At 39.8% G+C, this 24,774-nt stretch overlaps 1 protein-coding gene and 1 long non-coding RNA gene across 3 annotated transcripts in view; both read right to left on the bottom strand.

The window, feature by feature from the left end:
- The window catches only part of PRKCA (protein kinase C alpha), a 315,613-nt gene that overhangs the window by 224,265 nt on the left and 66,574 nt on the right, over positions 1 to 24,774 (bottom strand). The window lies entirely within an intron of this gene.
- Positions 19,176 to 23,463, bottom strand: LOC122463008. The gene is made up of 2 exons (XR_006285938.1): positions 20,624 to 23,463; positions 19,176 to 19,353 (listed from the first exon to the last, which is right to left on the bottom strand). It is a non-coding gene; the product is annotated as an uncharacterized LOC122463008 (long non-coding RNA).

Below are 24,774 nucleotides of genomic sequence, written 5' to 3'. Positions count from 1 at the left end.
ACTGGCTGCGGTTCCTGGCCAATGGGAGCTGCGGAGCCAGTGCTTGGGGCAGGGGCAGTGAGCAGAGCCTTTTCCCTTTTTCTGATTATGTAAGCAAATTCCTAAAGTGCTGAATGTATGCAATATTTTAATTCACGAACATTAAAAAGATGTGGTTTCTTGTAAGAAATTGTCTAACAGATGACACTATGCATTGAAGACTTGCTAAAATTTCTTCAAAAAAATTAGTAGCCAAACACACTTTCCTGTTACATAGCCTTCCAGAGGAGGTATTCTTCAACAACAATATCTCCTGCCAAGAGCCAAGATGGATGGTTCATATGAGAAAGCAGTACTGTCAACTCTAAGCATTCAGAAAGTCATGAGATTTCTTAAATCAATATTAGATTCTTTTTTTTTTTTGCCTCGTGGTGTTGGAGAATTTAGGGTTCACATTTTCAAACTTTCTTAAGTATAAGGGCTGAAAAGCTTACTTTAAAAAAATTTCTTAGACAATCTGATTCTTACAGCTGTAACTTAAGGAAAAATATCATCTATCCATATAAAACTGCGAGAGCCGGCAACATCGAGAAAGGAAAGAATAAACATGAGATTCCCAACATATTGGGCATATAGCATTAGGCATTACCTAGGTCTGCTAGCAGCAACAACAATAAAAACAATGAATCCCAAGGGTATATCATCAAAAACATACTAGAAAATTAGATACATTCTTGTGTCAATTTAGAGTTTCCTTTCAAAGTATTCTTTTGACTTTATCACTTTGATTAATTTTGTTTGGACTTTTATGTAATGTGGAACCATTAATTTAAATATTACATATTTTATTTAATGTGCATTTAAATAAATATAATAAATGTTAACATAATATAAAAGTCAGAAAAAAACAAAATATTTCAACTTTTTTCCCCTCCTATCTAAAATTTTGTCAAAAGTGACATTCCAAAGAAATGGATCAATTTCAATGAAACTGCATTTATCGACAGAAAACTATTACATCAAAATAAATTCAACCAGCTCTACTTACAGGCTAAATACATAAGAGAAACTGAAGAAATCATAAAACATGAGATGAACTACATATACACCTTTAAAATATTAGGAAGAACCCTTATATATATATTAGTGAAAACATTTCAAGAACTTTAGCCGTAAGTAATTACTATTCCTTAGCTAAATCTGTTTCCAGTAAAAGTCTTACCAGGATCTTCTTACAAGATGCTGACCATATAGATATATCCTCCTGATAACAGAGCAGAATATTTGGGAACTTCCAATGGCCCTACTTTATTCTTTCAGATAAGAATGTGTGTAACTCAAGAAACCAAAACTCCATTAGGCTATTCAGGTGGCTTCACTTAACCCTATCACTGTTCTCCCACTCCAGTGACAGTCAGAAAAACCAGACAATCTGGCTCTCACACCTGAAATGACACTTAGGAGTAGTTAGTCACTAGATAAATCATGTTTGAAACATGCATCTCTGTTTTACCATGGAGACACAGCCTTATGTTAGGTTCTAGTCGAGTGCCACACTTCTATATCACAAGGGTATAGGAACAGGTCAGCCTGAATATAAACAAACAAATGGGAAAGGAGCTAAAAAGTATACAAACTATATCAAAAGAACATGGTTGAAAGGTGACTAATAAGCAGGCACGTATGCCGAGAAGGGCTATAAGTGCCCAATATTAAACTGGGCATTTTATCATCATTGGTACTTAACAGCCCAAAATAAGATTTTTTTTCAGATGTCTGTTAACCACACCTAATGTTGAGAAAAATAAGAGAGACAAAATAAAAATAAGTCAAGATTCACTAAACATCATAAACAACTCAAGCATTCTATGGCAAATGTGTACTTAATACTGCCTTCTAGAGCTGCAGCAATTTAATTTTTGGAGTCAACTACAACGCAGACAGGTGATATTTTGGGCTTCTCCCTACAGCTCTAACAATGGATCTCCATCTTTTTCCCCACAACACACCCCCTTAGCCCTTAGCTGAAGTGGCCAAAATCACTACACGCCTATTAATTTGGAACAGGAAGATGACACCAAACTCATTTTCCCTTGTGGCCACATGGAAGATTTGGATTTAAGTCCCCATTAGTGATAGGCTGGATGATGCACATGCACACAGTGCCCACCATTCACTAAATACTCAATAGTTTCTTTTATACTACTTTAGTAATATTTTTATTATGCATGTTTTCCTAATAGAGCCAGAAGCATACAAGGTTTTTTTTCTGATCACATCATGCCTCAATGTTGCACAATCAGCAGGATGTGTAATTAGGAACACTCACAAACAGGGTAAAGTAATGTTATAAAATCATAAGAAAGAAAAATTATATATATACACAGCCTATCTCCTGTGTAAACAAAGTGAAATTTCTACAGAAGTGGATGGAAAATGAAGAATAAATCGCAATAGACAAGCTGGTCTGAGAACAGAAAAACACTCTCACAATGAATAATGATGTTGTGTAATAAACACTAGCAAGTGGGGTTTTTTTTGTTTTTTTTTGGTGACCCAGTTTGAGAGATCTCACAAAGGCTAGTTTTCAGAAGCGCTGAGCATGCACTCTCTGAAAAAAATCAAGCTCCTTTGAAGTCTCTCAAAAACTGAAGCACCCAGCACCACTAACCACTTCTGAAAATTTACACTGCAGTCATTTTGTTTAAAAAAGAAGAAAAAGAAAAAGAGAGAAGAGAGAAAAGAAAAAAGTGGGGTGAAGAGGGATGTGTTCACCTGAGTAGTACAAGCCTACTCTTTAAATACTACCGGTTACATTTTTAGATAACAACAGTGCTTAATATACTTAAGTGATACAAACAATAAATTATAATGTTTTTCATAACATGCTGTATCTTCCACGTCAACTGAATTGCCCATACTTCTGTAAGAATTCAACGGTCACCCAAGTACTATGGGGAGGAGGTGTCACTAGAAATGTTATGAGATAGAGATGTATCCCCTCCAGGAAATAGAAGACAAGCCCTGAACTAGATAAAGTGCTTCAACATTTCATTTACACGGTGAACAATTTTGCTTCAACCACATTTAGACATTTAACAGAAAGTGCATAATTTTCAGAGGTGATAAGGACCTGCAGCTCACACTGACTTCAATGGAAGTTATAGGTACTCATCAACCCTGAAAATCAATTACTTTTTAGTTAAATGCTTAAACAGGGACTTAGGTGCTAACTTTAGGCATTCAAGTTTGAAAATTTGAATGCAGTATCATATCATGTACAGTGTAAAACAAGAGATCAGATTACTACAATTCCTAAATGTAATATGAATTTCCAGCGTAGGAGGAACTGTTCTTTTAAATTGTAATGCCTACCTTGCAAATAAGAGATCGGTAAATTTAACCACTGACTTCAGCTGTTGAACCAGAAATTATAATGGGCCAACCAAACCCTGCCCTGTTCATGTATGCAAGGAAGACAAGTGGGTGCAGAGAATCCTCTAAACACACCAGTGCAAAGTCTTTCCCGAATCAGATCTTTAGGAGAGGCATCTAGGTAATGCACTAATCCTACACAAAACGTCTCCCCCAAAAATGAATGGTCAAACTGGTTAAAGAACACGCCTCCTGCCTACAGCTCAAACAGCGAAGTCTATATGCTGCAATCTGCAACTAGAATTAGCCTGGGACACCGATTGTTTATGCTGAGAGGGCAGAAAAATGTGCTCCACAGTCTATTTACACATAGGTCCTACCCATGCAATCTTACTCACAATTACCCTACAAGCCTCTGCTCATCCCTCCTTCAGCACACATGGGTCAGACAGGGATAGGAAGGTTCTAGTATCTTGTCTGGTCTCACTGGCTGTTTCACTAGCTGAAGTTGGATTTACTCCAGTTCACCGCTATACCCATATTTTAACAGTCTCTATCGATGCTGTTACAGTTTCCATTACAAAGTTAAGTGTTTTAAATTACAGGAAGAGAAATAAAAAATAAAATTTGTCTGTAACTCAGCGATATTCCTCCCAGTCAGGTTCAGGGTAATTGAAAAACAATGGATTTATTTATTCTGGAACTCCAAACTGTAGATAACTTGTTAACTGATTTATGGAGGTGAGTCAGCTTCTGGAACAAGCAGAGGATGAGTAACAAAATAAAAATCAGGGTAAACATTTGTGCTCAACACGGTTACTTTAAAAGAGTCTAGTGCTGATGTTATGTGGCAGACATCCTGAGGATCTGACACACTATTTCTGTTACCATAGGGTTTAAGACCAGAAGTAACCACATCGTCTCTGATCTCTTGTATCTATCACAGGCCACTAAACAGCACCCAACCACCTCCACACCAAGTCCAACCAACAAAATTAGACCAAGTATTACAAACCTCAGGAGACTAACTATTGAAGAGAACAGGAGGGACTGAGGTGCACCCATTCCCCAGGCCCCTGCAATGGCAGGAATTGATTAAGTGAGATATACCCAGACGATTCCAGCAAGTGATTCTGCACCTCATCCTGGAGAAGACGGTAAAAAAAACAAACAAACAAACAAACAAACAAACAAACCTCCAGGTCCCTGCCAATCTGTCCTGGAAGAAATTACTTTCTGATCCCAAATATGGCGAACAGTTAGACCCTGAGCATGTGGGCAAACGGCACCAGCCAAGTACCTAGAAAAAGAATTCTCAGTACCACCGCAGAGCCCTGGCCTACCCCATGCATTGTCCCAGCCTCAGCCATGGTATCTCTGATGCTTCAGAAGGAGTTAAAAAAAAAATCCTAGATTACATCTGGGAGAAGAGTAGGGTTGCCAATTTTCTAATCTCACAACACCCAACACCCTTGCCCCACCCCTCTAGATGCCCCTCCCCTTCTCTGAGGCCATGCCCCCACTCACTCCATCCCCACCCCCTGTCGCTTGCTCTCTTCCATCCCCACTCACTCATTTTTAGTGGGCTGAAAAAGGGGGCTGGGATACAGATTGGGGTGTGGGCTCTGGATGGTGCTTACCTCAGAGAACTCCCCGGAAGCGGCGACATGTGCCTCGACTCCTAGGCATGGGGCGGCCAGGCAGCTCTGCGTGGTGTGCGCTGCCTCCGCTGCAGCTCCCTTTGGCTGTGGTTCCCGGCCAATTGGAGCTGTAGAGCTGGCACACAGGATGGGGGCAGCGCGCGGACCCCCCTTGGCTGCCCCTGAGCTTCAGAGCCAGAGGACATGTCGCCACTTATGGGAGCCACGCGGAGCCAAGTAGAGAGCCTGCCAGCCCCACCAACTGGATTTTTAATGGCCCAGTCAGTGGTGCAACTGGAACCGCCAGGGTCCCTTTTCAACTGGGTGTTTCGGTCAAAAACCAGACACCTGGCCAAGCCTTGAGAGAAGGGGGAGGAATCTCTTCCTGACCCCTGCAGGTGACTGGCTGAAGTCCTGAAGCATGAGATTTAGGAAGACAAGACAAGAACCAGAATGGACCACCAGGACCGCCATGCCCAGCCCCACACCACGACAGTCAATCCCATCACACAATCCCACTCATAAATTTATCAAAGTCTACCTTAAAACAGGTTATTCTTCCCCCACAACCCTTATTGGGAAACTATTCTAGAACATCACTTTTGTTCATGCTTCTGTTTCTTTCTCTACCACCATTGACCTTGAATTCAGTGGCAGAATAATATGAAGTTTTTGTCAAGACTATTTCCCCCACACACACACACACACACACCCACCCACCTCTGTCATGAACTTAGTTCTGATGGAGCTAGTTGCAGAACCAGTGACAGACTGTTTAATCAAGAATTACTTTAGCCATGTATTTAAACTTAATTCCCATGCTCCATAATGTCTCTATGATGGGATTCTGTATTTCTGTAAAACCAATTTTTAAAAAATACGGTTTCAGTTTGGTTTACGAATTTTTACAAGTCTTAAAAGCAGGGCTTTGGAGCTGTGCTCCAGCTCCGCTCCAGCTCGAGGCAATAACCTGCAGCTCCACTGCTCCGGAGCTGCTCCACGCTCCAGCTCCGGGCTCCGCTCCAAAGCCCTGCTTAAAAGGCTTTTACCATTTTTGCAAGTTACTGTTACAACAAGTGTACGGGGGGGGTTCTACATATGTTTTGTGGAAAACACCACATGACCATGTCCGATTCTCAGAACAGTAGGTATTAAGCACATGTGGTAACCTTTTAGTATGGAATATATGTGTATTCACAGTGACTCGAGCACAATAAATCCTACTGCAATCCACTACCTGCAAAGGGGTTCATGAGTTCATTTTATTTGAAGTGCAACATTTTCTGCTTTAAATTAGTCTTACTTTGGGAGCAGAGAGACATTCAAAACTAGTGAAAAAGACTACTACTTCTCTTTCTGACTCATTACCAGACCAGCTTTCAAGTTAAACTTTTAGTAAATTATCAATTTCACTGGAAGCTCACAAGAGCTCACTGAAAGCAATATCTAAAGGTCTGGCCTCTTTCATTATGCTATTATGTAGTCTATAAAATGAGGGCATGTTACATTTATTAAAAAAGACTAAAGCCAACGGTACTGTTTCATTTTCCCTCATTTCTTGCCAGAATCAAGTTTTGAGCTCATGAGTACGAAGACTTTTGTATTTTTTTTTGTACATTATTTTTTAAAATAATTTAATAGCTCTATTATACGGATATACTTTCACAGCGTAATCCAATGCTCTTTGCTGTGTGTAAAGCATTAGGGCATTTTCACAGGAAGTAATGAAACCTTAAATCGTTTCCCTTTAAGGAAAAAGAACATGGCTGTTTCCTTAAACATCCTCACTACATCTGCCTCAGAACTCTTATTAGGTCTTAGAAGAAGAGTTGAAAAGTTCTTAGTTAAACCCACACACACACCAAAAAAATACCAAAAAACAAAAAACAGCAAGAAAATGGATTGGCTTTCAGATGTACTAGCAGACAAAACTACATCATCAGATTCATCTAGCGATGCTATTAACAGCCTTGATAAATATGAAACACAATATAAATCATACAGAAAAATATTGATTAGACAAAGAAGCTGTGGAAATGAGACATGCCTGATGTGGTTTTGCTCCATTCAAAAGAGAGAGAGTAAATCATTGAACATTACGGGGAGAAAAAAGGATGCTGAAAGCTATTCATTAGTGATAAATAAGCTACAGGGAACTTTTTAGTGCAGTTAATAAAATCCATCCACGCTCCTCATGAAAAAGTCCATATTTACTTCCTCAACAAAAGCCTATGTGAGCCAAAATGTTGGCCCCCTTATGCTTGATAATATCTATAAATCAGTTTAACAGCATTTCAATACAAGTAGAACACTAGATTAAGTAGAACATTATGAGAAGAGCTAAAAAGTTTTAGAAAAAGGGTCTAGTTAAAAAAAAAGGGAGGCTTACATCTGTGCAAATTTTGAAGTTGGGGTGCTCTGGTTACATTGGAGAGGGGTATAAACTTTAAGGAGAATCAGCATGCATAGTTTAGGAAGTTTGGAAGTTACCGTGCCATTAAATGCAATTTGGGAAGCATTCCAATTTATATTTGCTATGCTAAATCTCACCATATGTTCACATTGTTCCCTGAATTAAGGAAATCATCATCTGAAAGTCTGACTTATACCAAAAGCCACAGCCTGTTAAAACTATGAAGCCAGGACTTGGACAACAGCTTCAAGCCAAGTTTAAATGTTTCTATTCTCCTTTCTTCATTTTTCAGAAACAGAACAGATGTTATTCAGTTCTGATTTCAACCAGAGGGGTACAGACATTTCACCATATAATTAAAGTATTTTCTACAAGGACTTGTCCCTATTTTACTCTGCAAGGTTCGACTTAATGAATTATGGTTCACAGTTCTAGTGGGAAAATGAATTTTCCATCCTCATTCTCAAATGAGCTTTCTGCAGACATCAGAAGAGTCTGCGTTTCTCACATCAGATCAGAGTACTATAATACAACCTTAAAAACAGGGATTTTTTTTTTGTTATTTACTGATATAAGTAAACCATCACCCACATATAGAAAGGCATAGATATATTCAAAAAGAGAACACATGAATTCCAAAAGAATCAAGAAAATGTTTTTAAAGAGCTATGATGGCATAAAATTATCTATTCTTGGGGTTGCCACCTGGATGGCATTTAACCAACACTACTGTATTTTAAAACAATAAATGCTTTTCAATTCAAGCCTGTTAGTGACAATTACCTTGTTTTAACAGTATGGAAAACGTATTTCTGCCCTCCACCCCTGTTGCTCTTAAGGCTTCTTGCCTTTTAAAAATAGTACAGACAGTTATTAAAAGCATCCTTGAGTCTAACCTGTAACTGGCTGTTGCACTTCCCTCTGCATAGCTCTCAACTTGGAACTAACTAACAGGAGAGTGACTGATTCTAACCGAATTGATTTAATAGCAGCTGGAATGAGGAAGAACAATAATACACCTCCACCCTGATATAACATGACCCAATATAACGTGCATTCGCATACAACACAGTAAAGCAAGCCTCCCCCCCTTCCCCAGGGTCTGGGAGGCAGGAGCTGTAGGGGGGCACTTTTGGGGGCCCCACAGGCCCAGAGTGACCCGGGTGATTAGCAGGGGGCCGGCAGCAGCCCGCTCCGCTTCCCTCGCCCCAGCCGTGTCATTCGGGGAAGGGGTACCCTCACCCCCCGCACTCACCAGCAGTGGCGGAAGGGCAGCAGCGCGGCCCCAGCCTGCTCCACTCTGCCAGCTCCCAGCCGCAGCGCTCCGCTTCCTGCCGCAGGTGAGTGCGGGGGTTGTCCTTTCCCCAACCTCCCCGCACTCACCAGTGGTGGGAAGCGGAGCGCTGCAGCTGGGAGCTGGTGGAGTGGAGTGAGCTGGGGCCATGTTGCTCTGCTTCCCGCCGCCGCTGGTGAGTGCCTGTCAGGGGGCAGGGGTGTGGACAGGGGTCGGAGCAGTCAGGGGACAGGGAGCAGGGGCGGCTGGGTAGGGGGTGGGGTTCTGGGGTGATTAGGGAAGGAGGTATCAGGGGAGGGGGCTGTCAGAGGACAAGGAGCGGGGGGGTCAAAGCAAGTTCGATATACCGCGGTTTCACATATAACACAGTAAGATTTTTTGGCTCCCGCGGACCGCATTATATCAGGGTAGAGGTGTAATATTCTTTGCAATTTTTTAGTGTTTGCATCCCACAATCTCAAACAGTTTACTAAACATTAAGTTAAACCTCACCAAACCTCTGTTAAGCATTATACCCGTTTTACAAATGTGGAAAGTGCAGCATAGAAGGAATGATTTGTCTAGCGCCACACAGACTAAGAGTGTACCGACACACAAAATTTGCACCAATTTAACTAAAACTATGTTTAAAGGAGAAAAAAAAAGTGTTTTTTTACACGGAGATAGGTACCTCAATGTAAAATACTGGTGGGAGACACAAGGCACAGGTTAAAAGCAAGCTAGTTGAGGTCAGAACTAGTGTCTTTACTCCACCAGTATTTTACATCGAGACAGCTCTCTCAATGTTAAAGCCACCCGTTTTTGCAGTGAAGACATATCCTAAAACTGATTTTTAAGTCAATTTAGTTAAACTGATTTAAACCATTATGTGGACACACTTAAATTGATATAAATTAGATGTAAACAGATCAATTCTTTAACACAGGAACGTCTGCACTGGACTTTCAAAAATCAATTTTAAAAAACAAGTTTTCTTAACCCTTTGCAACTTTTGTGTTTAGAAAAGGACTAAGGGCTTGTCTACATTATAGATTTTTGCGCTGACGTCACACACTTGCAAGCCCCAATGTACAACCCATCTACACTGAAGGGGATTTGCAGTGAAGTCAATTGGACTATTAACATGCTTAGAGTTACTCGTGTACATGCAACTGTTTGCATGATCAGGGCCTATTTTACAAAGCAAGGAACAGAATACAGGGAGTATTGGTGCCCATGCTTCAGTATATTCACTTAACTATACTTAATATAAAAAGTAGATCCAATCAAAATCAGCTTTCTAAAGCTATAAATCCAACCCAAAGGCTGATGATGAAATGGAAAAATAGGAAGAGCCCAAAGGAAAAGAAAAAGCACAAGAAAGGGCTGAATTCATATATGGAAAATTCTATCAGGTCATGACACTGGCCCTTTTGAGACGTAGGGCAGTTAGCTTACAGCATTTGGGCTGGGTTTGTGTCAGTGAGAAAAAATGTTTAGCAATACAGTTTATTTCCACATAGTCTAGCAGGAAGCAAAAAGTTATTAGGGTTGCTTTAGGGTAATTAAAAAATATCCTGTTCTGGGGTTTGAATTCCTTTGATGTTTCAAAATGTTTTTATATTATTTAAAAAGCTGGCAATTCGTGTTCCCTCACTAAAGTACAGTAAGAAAAGAGCATGTTTTTAATCCCTTTTTAAACTAATAGTACATAAACCTGAATCTCATAACTGCCAAAAAAAATTCATGAGATGCCTACGATTTGTCTCAAGGCATTTCTGGTGTAATCAAGGGATTTCCAGATGCAGGAAGCCCATATTATGTCCTGTACAGCTGCGTCTGTCACAGAACTTCCATGTTTTACAGTATACTAATGACAAAAATGGTGCATCACTAGAGGTTGTCTGCTAGCTCACTGTAAACTTCCAATAAGTACCTTTTTATTATTTTTCACATTTAGATTTAATTTTAATATCCTGCACTGTATAGGCTCAATCACATTCTTCCCATCACAATACCATATAGAATCCTAAAACTTGGGAATTCCATTTCCAAGCCTGGAAAAAAAAACCCTGGGTTCTTTTTATCAACACCAGCTGATCTGACAGTGTCATTTAGAATAGTGGTCATAACACGGTTCTGGGAGAAGAGAAGATTAAGGTTATAACTGGAAAGAAACAGTGGACATGAATGCTCAACTAGATTTGATAAAAGGCACACCTTATACCTTGGCATTAGCCTTTTTCAATATTAGCTGGCATGAAAGAACGGATACGACATCCCGACAACATGACCTCCCATACTTTGCCAGCTTTTTAGGCCTTGTCTACACTGCCACTTCCCTGAGCGAGTTTCAGCACTGTAAAGTGGAAGTGCTGACAGTGCACCAGTGCCGGGAGCTACTCCCCTCACCGAGATGGTTTTATTACAGCACTGGGAATCGGTCATGTGCTTGAGATGGAAACTGATGCCATCACCAGAGTAGCAGTAAGATGGACACCTGAAGGCAAGCAAAAACAAGGCCGCCCGAAAACAACATGGCGAAGAGCTGTGGAAGCCGAGCTGAAAAACCTGGGGCAGAGCTGAGAAACCAGTGAAAGACTTGCCAGAAATAGACAGAAGTGGAGGAGCTTCATCACTACCCTAAATGCCAGAGGCGTAATAGGAACATGATGATGATGATCATGATGCTGATGATGATGAAATGTGTTAACATGCAAGGCTTTTCTTTTCTTAAAGCTGAACACACACTCAGCTACTGTCAATACTTTATGTTAGTAATACTTTATACCAGCGGTGTCCAATACGTTCACCACTAGCCACATGTGGCTAATAGGCTATTGAATTGTGGCTAATGCATGTGGCTTTTTTATAATGTGGCTAATAAGAAAAATTCAAAACCACAAGCGTAGCTAGCAGTGTGGCTAGCATAGAATTTCTATTGGACACCACTGCTTTATACGGTACCTTGCAGTTTTTAGGGATGTGTATTTCATGACTTCACCAAATGACACACATACTACTTATTAGCAGCACTTCAAATTATAAATGTATCATTCCAAAGGTAATATAAAACTGTTTCAAACAATGGTTATATTCCCAGAATTTTAAAATTATAGATGAATAAAAGAGACCAAATAAATATAAGTATATAATCAAAAATTGATACATTCTGCACTGTAATCATCACAGGCAGCTGGTACTTTATGGTAAGCTGAATTCTTCTGCTCAGCATCCTAATGCCTAACTGATATAGAAGCCTAATTCTCATCTTCAAAAGTGACTTAGGAATTTAGCAACCTAGCAACACGTAGGGTCCAAAGTCACTCCTGATAATGAGCACAGGATACTAATTCACATAAGCATTTTTGAAAATGTTACCAGCCTTCTTCATTGACAGTATTTCTATCATTAAGCTAATCCATTAGGGACTGAGATAAAACAGCAATGGACATCATGTGAGAAAACTAGAGAGAGAGGGGGTAGTGTGTGGAGCAATGGGGAAAGGGACTGCAGACTTTTCTATTATTTTTACTGAGTGATGTAATGTTAGTTCTGTGACTACACAGCTATTAACTTGTAAATGTACAACAGAGCTGCACAACGTCTCTCCCAAATAGCAAGAAAAAGTGTCCTGTTCTATGTATCATACGATCATTTAAGACACAGACTCCTGCTAGATTTTCCTTCATCAAATTAGTTCAGTTAAACTCCTCCCATGTCATCTTTGTGCTGTGAATCAACATTTTATAACATTCCAGTAAATGTACCACATCTTCTCACATTTATATTGTGCTATAAATGTATGTAGCCTTTATGTGGTTACACAAATAATTGAATAAGAGCACACAGCTCACAGTTCCTGAAGATTTATGCTGTATTTTCTCAGATTCCAAGTCTCTATCTTGGCACAAAAAGACTGTTTTTGTTAGCATTTTTGTATGGTTGGCAGAAATCATATTAAAACCGTATCATGTAGTGTTTCTATTCCATAAAGTAAACATTTGTTTCTAAATCAAATGGATTTATAGCACTGTGTGTTATAAAGATTGCTTTAATCCATTGATTTTAATAGCCACTTCCTAGGTGACCTATTATGATTCTTTGATATATGGCATTCAATTGATTCTTTCAACGAAGCCTAATTAAAATTAAATAAAAAGAGGAAACATTTTCTTTTAATATCGATAGCAGTGCTCTCAAATTTACAACCTTACAACCTGCTGAAGATACTCCACTCGCTAGGTTATGGCCGTTGGTCCTGCCAAAACAGCAGCACCACCCCTCAAGACAAATGTCTTCACCCATATCACAGCCTGCCCTATTAATATTCTCTGTTAAATTCTGCCTCCTTATCCCTAATCAGAAGGAGCCTAAAGGTTCTCTCTCTTCCTCAATGCGAAAGATTTAATCAGACACTAGGAATGTCAACATTCTTCTCCAATCACAAAAAATAGCAGAGGGAGAAAAAAAGGGGGGCATAAATTCAGTTTACTGAAAACAAGAAAAGTGTGGAGAAATTTATCATGTTGATCAACTTAAGGTGTTTAAGGGTGCATCTCACAGACTAGAGAGACCAGAACATATCAGTGCACAGTGATGAAACCCCCGGGCATTGAAAAAAGGAAATGATAAACCTGCAGATAACTGATTGGTCAACTACATTTTTATCTATCAAGTATGGACAATTAAGTATGTAATCGCCTTACAAAGAAGTGACAATGGCCTAAGGTAAAACTGAGGCCACCAAGCAGTTTAACTGCTACATCCATACCTGGGACTTCTCTTAACATACATCTGTTGCGGCCTATTTCTGTCATAAATCCCTTTCATCCATGTTCCAATTTGGTTATTGTGTACAAGCGAATATCACTGTATACTACTTTATTAACTGATATAAATAGCTTTGTATCCGGATCACGAACATGACCCAATACCTGGGCAAGAAACCATTCCACAGTCTGGTATCTTTCAAACTAGATCACTGCAAAGCTTAGATGGAATTACTGGTCCAATTTCAGGACTATTTAGATCTGAGATATCCATTTGTTAGCCTCTAAGGTGCCACAAGTACTCCTGTTCTTTTTGCGGGTACCGACTAACACGGCTGCTACTCTGAAACCTTTCATTTGCAACAGGGCAGATATAATAAAGCACATTAACTATTTCACATATCAGGCAGTGGAATCAGTTTCCAAGCCAGTATTTCCTGCACTGAGGACCTGATTACTGAGAAATAGTATGTAGTATGTAATATGCATGACATTTCTAAGTTGCTTAACCAAACAAGTAAAAATTAATGTATTGAGCATAGAAAACAATAAGAAAACAAGGGACAATGGTGTAGGGAATTAAGTCATAACTCCCATGAGCTGTGCAGATAACTGCCATAACAAGTTCATTAGGGGATATCAAAAAAGGAAAATTGCCTGATCTTATTAGTGATGAGTACTTAGCTAAATGATATCGTCCTCAGTGTATAAAACAGAGGCTTTCGTGAACTGGCAACGCATTAATCATGTAAACAAATTCCACTTAGCGCAATTCATGATTTGGGGTCAGTGACAACACATTCTAATTGTGGCATGTGTTATTCAAAACAATTGTGCTCGGTATCGGGGTCTGTTTATATTTCCTTTATGGTATATTTACTGATACTGGATCCTAACATTGCAATATTGATTAGGGGACATTAGCCAACTTAAGTAGCTTATGCTGAATAAAGCGAATGTCTGGATCTACTTCAGCTGCTGGTGAATCATTGGGCAATGCAAACCTGGAGGGTACCACATAATGATTGGCGCTCTGTAAACTGATATGTATGTAGGTGTAATACAGTAGACCCTAAAAGATACAAACACCAGTGTTACGGACTGACCCGTCAACTGGACACCATGTGAAACTGGAAGTAACCAATCATGTGGCAGCAGCGCGTGCTCACACACACACACACACACACACACACACACAAAAAGCAAATACTACTGTGCCTGTCTTGCATCTTAAACGTAGGCGCATCTAGGTAGCCTGTCCCCAGCCCCATGTGCAGGGAAGCCGCTGACAGCAAGAGGCTGGGGCTGCCAGCCCAAGGCAGCCAGAGCCAGCAGAGCAGGAGCAGCACTGGGGTCTGCCGCGCTTTCACCGCTTCCCTTGCCGCCAGGAGGGGGATGCACTGTTTTTACCTCTCCTCCCCCAGCTGGGAGGGGGACGCGCTGTTTTCACACACACACACACACACACACACAGTGCCGGGAGGCGGACAAGCTTGCAAACTCATGCCAGCACTGAGTAGGGAGCTCAGCTGTTGCTGAAGCCTGGCGTCAAGTGTCAGCTGCTGGATCTGGAGCCCGACCTACACTTTGTTCAGCGTTATGAACAACCTCCATTCCCGAGGTGTCCGTAACTCAGAGGTGCTACTGTATCTTTGACATCGCAACTCCAGCGTGAGGTCTCACCAGTATAATGAGATAGATAAGTTAGCTGTTAGTGTCTGTTGCCTCGTAAACCTCACCAAGTGGTGACAACCGGGAAGCGGGGTCACGGTGCTGGAGTTTCCACTGCCCCTGCCACGAGCACCAGAGGTGGTGCGGGGACTGCAGGTGGAAGATGTAAGGAGGGGCCCTCACTTGCTCTGGCCTAAGGCCCCAAAACATCCTAATCCACCTCTGCTGGCGGGCTACAACTCAGTGACATATAGAAAGCTCTCTAACTTGGAAACGCATCATTAGAATCAGACAAAATGTTGTGCTGGAAGGGACCTAAAGAAGTCATCAAGTCCAACCTACTTGAGCTGAGGCAGAACCAAGTAAACCTAGACCATCCCTTACAGATGCCTGGCCAACCTGTTCTTAAAAACCTCCAATGATAAGGATTCCACAACCTCCCTTGGAAGTCTATTCCGGAGCTTAACTACCCTTATAGATAGAAGGTTTTTCCTAATATCTAACAAATCTCCCTTGCTGCGGATTGAGCCCATTACTTCTTGTCCTACCTTCAGTGAACATGAAGAACAGTTGATCACTATCTTTATAACAGCCCTTCACACATCTGAAGACTTATCAGGTTCCATCTCTGTTTTCTTTTCTTAAGACTGAACACGCTCTGTTTTTTTTTTTTAAACTTTCCCTATAGGTTCCCTCAAACTTCTTCCATTTTTGTGTCTCCTCCGGACTCTCTCCAATTTGTCCACATCTTTCCTAAAGTCTGGTGTGCAGAACTGGATACAGTACTCCAGCGGAAGCCGCACCAGCCTCACTCCTGTCTTACATACAACACTCCTGTGAGTATACCCCAGAACATTATTAGCCTTTTTTGCAGCCACATCACATTGTTGACTCATATTCAGTTTGTCATCCACTATAACCCCCCAGATCCTTTTCCGCAGTACTACCATCTAGCTAGTTATCCCTCATTTCATAGTTGTGCATTTGATTTTTCTTTCATAAGTGAAGTGCTTTGCACTTGTCTTCATTAAATTTCATCTTGCTGAATTCAGACAGACATTCTCCAATTTGTCAAGGTCATTTTGAATTCTAATCCTCTCTTCCACAGTACTTGCAACCCCTCACAGCTTGGTATCATCTGCAAAGTTCATATGCACAGTCTCCACTACTGCATTATTCAAGTCATTAATGAACATATTGACTAGTCCTTGGACAGAGGACTGACCCCTGCAGGACCCCACTAGATACATCCTGCCAGTTTCACAGAGAACCACTGAGAACTACTCTGAATATGGTCTTTCAACCAGCTGTGCGCCCTCCTTATGGTAATTTCATTTCGCCCATAATTCCCTCATTTGCTTATGAAAATATCACGAGGCTGTGTCAAAAGCCTTACTAAAAATCAAGGTATGCCACATTTACTGCTTCCCACCTATTCACTAGGCCTGTAACCCTCTCAAAGAAGAAAATTAGATTTGCTTGGCATGATTTGCTCTTGACAAATCCATGATAGCTATTCCTTATAATCCAGTTATCCTCCAGGTGCTCACAAACTGGTTGTTTAATAATTTGTTCCAGTATCATCCCAGGTATCAAAGTTAGGCTGATTGGTCTATAATTCCCCAGGTCCTCTTTGTTCTCCTTTTTAAAGATATGTACTGTGTTTGCCCTTCTTCAGTCTTCTGGGACCACATGCATCCACCAGGAATTCTCAAAGATAATTGCTAACAGTTCCAAGATTGCTTCAGCTAGTTCCTTAAGTATCCTAGAATGAATTTCATCAGGCGCCACCAACTTGAATATATTTAACTTATCTAAATATTCTTTGGTGTGCTCTTTCCCTATTTGGTCTAGCATTCCTTTCCCCTTGTTGTTAATATTAATTGTATTGAGTATCTTGTCGCCATTATTATCCTTTTAGTGAAGACTAAAGCAAAATAGGGCATTAAACACCTCAGCTTTCTTGATGTCATCAGTTATGAGCTCTCCTTGGCCACTAACAGAGGACCTACACTTTCCTTCATCTTTGTCTTGCTGCTGATGTATTTAAAGAAACTTTTATTGCCTTTTATGTCCCTTGCTAGGTGCAACTCATTTTGTGCCTTTGCTTTTCTGATTTGGTCCTATATGCTTCTGCTATTATTTTGTCCTCCTCCTTAGCACTGTGTACGTTTCCACTTTTCCAGAACAAAAAGAGATAGTTTGGGGGTCATATTTTGGAAGCACATCTTCTGTGAAAGGAAGAGTTGGCAATTTTCCTGGAAAAACTAATATAGGACCAGGGCACTGGTAAATACCAGTTTTAAACCCAGTTTAAACCAGGAAACTGGGGAAAATAAAATTATTAGAATGTACTAATGAAAATTACTGAAAAATATGTAGCAATTTGATAATAGTTTTGCAGTATACATGTTTAAAACTGAAATATGAATCGACATGTATAACTTCCTTGAGAAAATATCAAACCAAAATGTAATTCTGATGTTCAATATTATATTACAATTATGCTACTGCAGTTTTACTTTTTACAACTCAATATCTAAATCTATTGCCTCATGTAACCAAAACTAAGTCTAATGTGATGTGCATTAATGAAACAGTTTTTAAACCAGAAAATGCCTTGAACTGGGACTAACTAGTTTTTCCTGGGATGGTAAAACCCATGATTTTACCTGGTAAAAACCGCCTCTGTAAATACCATCCCATCCCTGTGTAAGGTGAACTGAATATGCTGTGAGAAACTGCTCCCAGAAGGACTGATAATGCATTAACTCTCCTTTTCCTGTAATGTCTTGTGATCAGACCAATTGTCTGCACTTGGTTATTTGGTCTCGAACATTTTTAACATGGAACCACAAAAGTAAAGCAAGTGGCTATACTTTTAATACCACCACCCTCTCAAGGACGGGTAACCTTGTCCTGTTCTCCCAGAGATGCTGAAAGACACTAACTGTCAAATGATAAAATTCCCTTTAGAGTTACTGAGTAGTAGCAATTCTCTTTAAGGACCCTCTCCTTGTCACCCTGCCTTTTCTCTCTCTGATTTTCATGTCAATCTCCTCCTCTTCCCAATCAGTTTTCATGGCATACAAAAGAATCATATGTTAACTGCAAAAAGAAAAGGAGGACTTGTGGCACCTTAGAGACTAACAAATTTATTTGAGCATAAGCTTTCGTGAGCTACAGCTCACTTCACTGGATGCATGTTAACTGGTTATTGCTAATTAACCTCACAGTAAGGTTCTGCGGTTCATTTTTATCTATTTAGTTTACATAACGACAAAGTTTGGACCAGAATTAACTTCAGATGCTTCACTTTAAAGTTTTCAACACATTTTTATGTTGCATATAAGGAAGTTATTCTCTACATATAGATTTTATCCAATCTCATCTAGTGTAGGTTTATGAGAAAAGAAAAATTCAGTTAAAAAAAATTATACAGAATCAAATGACACAGCACATCAGTTTTCAAATGACGTTTGTAACCATTCATTAGGGATAGTTTAAAAAAATATTTATCAACTTCCCAAACTTTACCCCAGGCTTTGAATTACACAAAACATTTGCAAGCAAGACTAACCTCAGATGCATGGATATGGACACTGGATTAGGACAGAAGAAAGTTTTACTCGAAGTTTCCAATGCTCATTCATAGAATATCAGGAATTTTGTATGCTATACATTATTATCCTGTGTTTTGTTTTCTTTTTTTTTAAATTAGGACCAGAGCCAAACAATTAAAAGACCAGAACAATCACCAGTAATATATACAAATACAGTTTCTAATATAGAAAATGACTTCTTGTTGTATATATTTATGTCCATTTATTTACAATCCTTGCCACTTAAAAGATCATTTGCCAAAAAGGCTAACATTTGAGGAATTCTTAGAGTTATATCCGAAATATAATGAATTGTTTTGGCAGCATCCCTTGAAAACTGTAAGCATTTATTTTACTGTGTATTATCCAGAAATTGTCTCGAACATTTTGTTTATTGACCAATGCCTGTCACCTTCCCTTTGATGTCAATGAAAATTCAGCAAGCAGATAAACAGAGAGCAGGATACGATTGTCTGCACAACATTTTATTAAAACATATTGAATGATAAGGTTTAAACTGGCATATTAAGGCAACATCCATCTAGTCCCTTCAGCAGCTTCTAGTGTTCCAACTGGGGATTTTGTTTGTTTATATTTTCTCTCAATCATTCTGAAGACTGACCTAATCCTGTAAAAAATGAGTACATCAGAGTTATTCTTAACGCTCAGGTTTCGAATAGCAGCCGTGTTAGTCTGTATTCGCAAAAAGAAAAGGAGTACTAGTGGCACCTTCGAGACTAACAAATTTATTTGAGCATAAGCTTTCATGAGTTAGCTGTAGCTCATGAAAGCTTATGCTCAAACAAATTTGTTAGTCTCGAAGGTGCCACTAGTACTCCTTTTCTTCTTACCGCTCAGTTCAGCATGCTACTAGTTTTAAGATTCAGTTTAGGCAGTTGGACACTATTCAGTAAATATGCCATCCAAAAGACTACTCGCACTCTTTAGGGCAGATGCTCAGCTGGTTCAAATCCTTAGCTCAACAGAGCTATGACAATTTATGCCAGCAGAGGATCTGCCCTCTGCATTGAATACATTCTTGAGACTATGGCACAGGAAAGATGGAGATATGAAAAGCCAAACGGACAATATTTACATATTTTTTTGGAAAGATATTTAAAATAGCAGGAGTGACTGTAATTCATGAAGACTTGAGCTGATGAAGGAAAGTATGCAATTTAGAAAACGGATTCAGACTTTTTCAGACTGTCAAAGAACATGATCTGGTACATTCAATGAAAACACCATGTTGGAAGGCACGCATTTCCTCGAATAATGAGACAATGGGACATTTACTAGAAAAAGGTCCTATAATATTGGCCATCCCCAACAAGATTCATCTGTCCTCCTTTGACTGAATATAGGTTAGAGAATAAATCATCAAATGTTTATAACCAATATTTTGGTCAAGAGGTAATAATCTGCAGGTGAGTAAGAAAATGTATCTTTAAACTGTTACCTTGCAGCAGTCCTCTATTATTTCTGTGCATGACTGTAATTACTGGGAGCATTCTCTCTGAAGAGTATGGCTTTTTCCCATTTTAGTACCATTCCAATCTGACAATTATTCCTTGAAAAAAGGAAAGTCCACAAGAAACCTATTTGACTGTAGTACTTTCCAAATAACTAGTGCCTGTACTATATGTTGAATTTTCATTTAAATTATTAGAATTTCCTTATGTCTCTACAGCTAATTATATGTTTTTGAAATAATTTAAAGATAAAATTTGGTGATTAAATTGTGAAATGTTTTGCATTAAACCTGGTTCATACATTTTACTGATCATTTGATTTTATTTTATATCCGTATCACTGATCAAGTGTGAAGTATATCATAGTTGGCTATTTTCCCATTTGCTTTCAATTTTTCTGAGCAGGAATCAGATAACTACACTTACTTCATGTATAAGAAGTTAGGATGGTAAAACTTGAGCTGCATAAATTTTTCTGCAGCAAATTTTAGCCTTATGGCTTTTCCGGCCAATTCTCAAACATCTGGCAGAAATGTAAATGAAGATTGCCTAGAAGAAAAAAGTTTGGCTCCATCCTGAATCCGTTGGTTGAGTTATATATCATTTTGCAGGCTTATCCGAAAAAATGGTAAAGATGTACAGTAGCACCCCTGTCTGAAGTTGAGCCAAAGACTGGGAGGTCACACTGCAGGTTACCAAATCTTGTGAACTACTAGGAAAAAATATGACTAAATTGTTTTAAAAGAAAAAAAAATCAAGGATACTGAATCACAAAAGGCACCAAACTCTTATTTTGACAAAACTGGGTTCATTTGAATTACTTATGCTAATACCTCATACTTCGGCAGAGCCTTCTTCAGTGTGGACCAGCATAACTCTGAAGTGTCTCCACTGGTTCGGGGGTCTGAAGGGGCATCCAACAACCAAGTCCCTCTGCTCCCAAGAAGAGGGAGGAGGCGGCCACAGTCAGGGTCATGCTTAGTTGCAGCAGCTGGGGTGAACCCTATAGCCATCCTGAATAATTCAGGTATCTCAGTCTGGGCTGAATTGGTCTTGGTCAGAAATGGCACAATGTACTGGGTCCTGCTTCATATTAAGGTGGAAATTGGGTGGGCACTTACTCTTGTTATCAGTTTACTGTTCTAGAGTTTGTGGCTGACTGAGGAGGAGATGGACCTGATTCAGCACCTTTGTAGCAGGGAATCCATCTCCTGAAGCTGAGCCTTCCTTTGGGAGCCAGACAAACACAACTCCCCATCAATGCACTCGAAGAGTATGGAGAACCAAAAAAGACGCTTTCTGCTCCTGAGCTAATCGTACCCTTTGGACACAATGCCGTGCGCCCCTGGAAAGTTGCAGCAGCACATTACAAGTCCTTAATGAGAAAGAATCTGCTGCAATTTTGTATCAATGTGAAAGAAAAAAAAAAAGTGTTTTATTATCCTATTGAAATGTGAATTTACCTAATGGAGGCATAACAGCCCCCACAAACACTGAGTTTAGGTGTCACGCTCTGTAGAAGTGAGTGCACCTCCATTGCAGCTCTGGAGGCAGAGAAAACTAGCAGGCTCTTCAGTGGGAGGAACTCAAGTATCACAGGGATGGGTGTGGCACAAGAACTCGAATAGAATAAAAAAAAAATAATTAAACCTGTGTTAATAGCCAAGACGTTTGATTTTGTCTCCTAAAGCAGGAAGACAAATGGAAGCTCCACTGCCAGAATCAGTGGGTGTGGCTGAGAGGAAGACTATGGACAGCACCCATCTATTTTACTAATCTCGGAAACAAAAATCATTGTTCTCTATACTATTCAGGCTCACAAACAACTTGAAAGTACAGTTACATATCTGACAAACAAGGTCGACTAAATCAGCAAGCTGATTTACTTGTCTCCATAATATCTTAATATTAAAACTCTGGTAATTCCATGGGGATTAAATTGAGGAGTGACAGACTGATTGGAATTTATTATGTGAATATAAGTCTAAATCCTGGAGCCCTTACTCTAACAGAACTCCCACTGACTTCAATAGTGTGTACGAATAAACACAGTCCTTAGCAAATTATCTGTATTTCTATGAATAATTTTCGTAAGCGTACACTACGTGTTCATGCTTCTCTATCGCTTTCTTGAGAGATACAAACTTTTTAACAAATGAGAAAAACATATTAAAGGTTTAAATGATTAAATTAAAATTTCATTAGCAGGAAGTAATCAGTGAAATGCATCCAAGCTTAAATCTGCTAAATCTACTAAGACTTTTTGGCTTTTAGTGCTCACTGACGCAGCAGTGTAAATTTGATGCAGTATGCAGTCCGAAAGCTTCTTAGTGTCTTTTAATCCTAAACCCATGAAATGATGCATCTAACCATTGTCTCACCTCATGGTGAAACACTGTTCCTTTTCCTACAAATTAAGATTTATCAGGTTAACTGAGGTTTTCATATTAAGGTTCAAATTCCTTACTAATAATGCTAACAATTGCTAACATTGGTTGTCTATGGTTAAACATTTGTCAAGCCACACAGAGATAATTTGTTAATCATTTATTTGTAAAACAATAGCAACACAGCTTCTGACCATACTTTCATTTTTAGCAAATTTTCATTGAATCCTAACCATATATAGTGCATTTCTCTAACTGCAGTCTGTTCACAGTCAGTAAAAATATATTTTCAAAGTAGGAGAGATCCTAGAAAATTAGCAATAAATCTTTCCTACCTATAGCAACAGTTAACATCTAGGCTGTTCAGCACCAGTTAAACACATTTCTATTTTTTTCGTAGACAAGACTGCCGTGAAAACAAGTAAAGCCAAAATTCATTTAAATTGTTTAGCTTACTCTCAATTTATAACTTGATTTAAATATACTATCATACAGAAATAATTAACAATCAGTCTTTTAAAGACTGCAGGCAGTCCAAGAACATCAACCATCACCATGCTTATCAATTTACTGAGAATCCAATAATGTCTTTGTTGAAATGCTTAAGACAGTAGCTCATTCCTGCTGAAAACAAACATTTAAATGAAATAACTGAAGTTGCATGGCAGTCCCACGCAGAGTGCTGATTTGCACTCTGCACAAGATAATCACAAGTGAAAACTTTACTGTCTTATGTGCACTTTCATGAACTTCAAGAGTGTACAGCCAGGTTATAAGAAAAGGAGTACTTGTGGCACCTTAGAAACTAACCAATTTATTTGAGCATAAGCTTTCGTGAGCGACAGCTCACTTCATCGGATGCATGTAGCTCACGAAAGCTTATGCTCAAATAAATTGGTTAGTCTCTAAGGTGCCACAAGTCCTCCTTTTCTTTTTGTGAATACAGACTAACACAGCTGCTACTCTGAAACCAGCCAGGTTATACAAGATCAGTTGAAGCACTTTGTCAATTTCAGTGTAACTGCACTGCTATTTCTCCCTCCAGTGTACCCACTTAGAAGTTTCCTACTCCTAGCTATCACCTCTCTTGGGTAGAGAGAAACATAACTCCCAACCTCCTGACCACGGATTTTAAAGCTGTGCAGCTCCTTCCCCGACACTGATGTCCCCAGCAAGCCAGGCTGCCTAAAAGGCTAGCATCTGTGCTTTCCTTTCTCTCTGAGCACTATGACAAGCATATTGCCCACAGTTAATAAGTTACCACACAGCTCCTTCTAAGCAAGCACATTGATTCCTAAGGCAAAGGCATTACAAAGATAACACATTAAAACAATGCCAGCCACCTGATGCAACAGGTGGTACTGATGATGCTTTTTGATCACTGATGATGACTGAGACAGCCCCAGCTGAACAGGGAAGGAGAATACATTGACAAGGTCCGGGGGGGGGGGGGTCTCCCCTTCAGAGTTTCTACCCAATCATTCGCTAGCTTGGGGAGGAAGGGAATTGATTCATCCCTCAGCCCCCCCTTTCACGGATTTAAACCCTATCCCAGGCCATACTGAGTCTCTCCTTACTCCATTCCAACAGCTACATCCTCCCCACCATGCACTGGTAGCCTCAGAGCTGTGTTTTGCAGATGCTGCAGGGTCTGACTAATAAGCTGTTTTAGGGTCAGGGAGGAATGTTTTCTTTCCCATAGGAGTCAGACTGGCAGAGGCCTGCGGAGTTTTTCACCTTCCTTGCAGCATCCTGGAGGTACAGTTAAACAGGAACAGAATTTAATAACACTAGTCACTAAGGATGTTAGTTTGTCACCACTTGCAGATGATTTCCAGTGCAGTTAAAAGGACTGGCTCCCCAAAGTAAAAGACCTGGAATTTTACCAAAGGGCCTTGTGCTCATGGAATAGACACAGACCTTGTAACCTTCATGGGCAGCGGTCCCCCCTTTAGTACCCTCTGTCCCCCTCATGGGGAAAGGGGGGGGAGATTCAGAAGAGGAAGCGGACTCCTAGGGGTAGGCTGAGGAGAGTCTACCTCAAGTTATGAGTTATATGATGCTTAAAATCCATCCCTGTTTGTCCTCATTCACTGCTGTGTCTACATCAATAAAATAATCTACATGCATGCTAAAAAGCTTACCAGGGGTCCCCCCCGCCCCAACGCACACTCCAACCTACAGCTCTGG

This window comes from Chelonia mydas, chromosome 14, assembly GCF_015237465.2.
Source record: "Chelonia mydas isolate rCheMyd1 chromosome 14, rCheMyd1.pri.v2, whole genome shotgun sequence".
In the NCBI taxonomy this organism is placed as follows: Eukaryota; Metazoa; Chordata; order Testudines; family Cheloniidae; genus Chelonia; species Chelonia mydas.
This window is presented reverse-complemented; position numbering and strand designations above follow the sequence as displayed.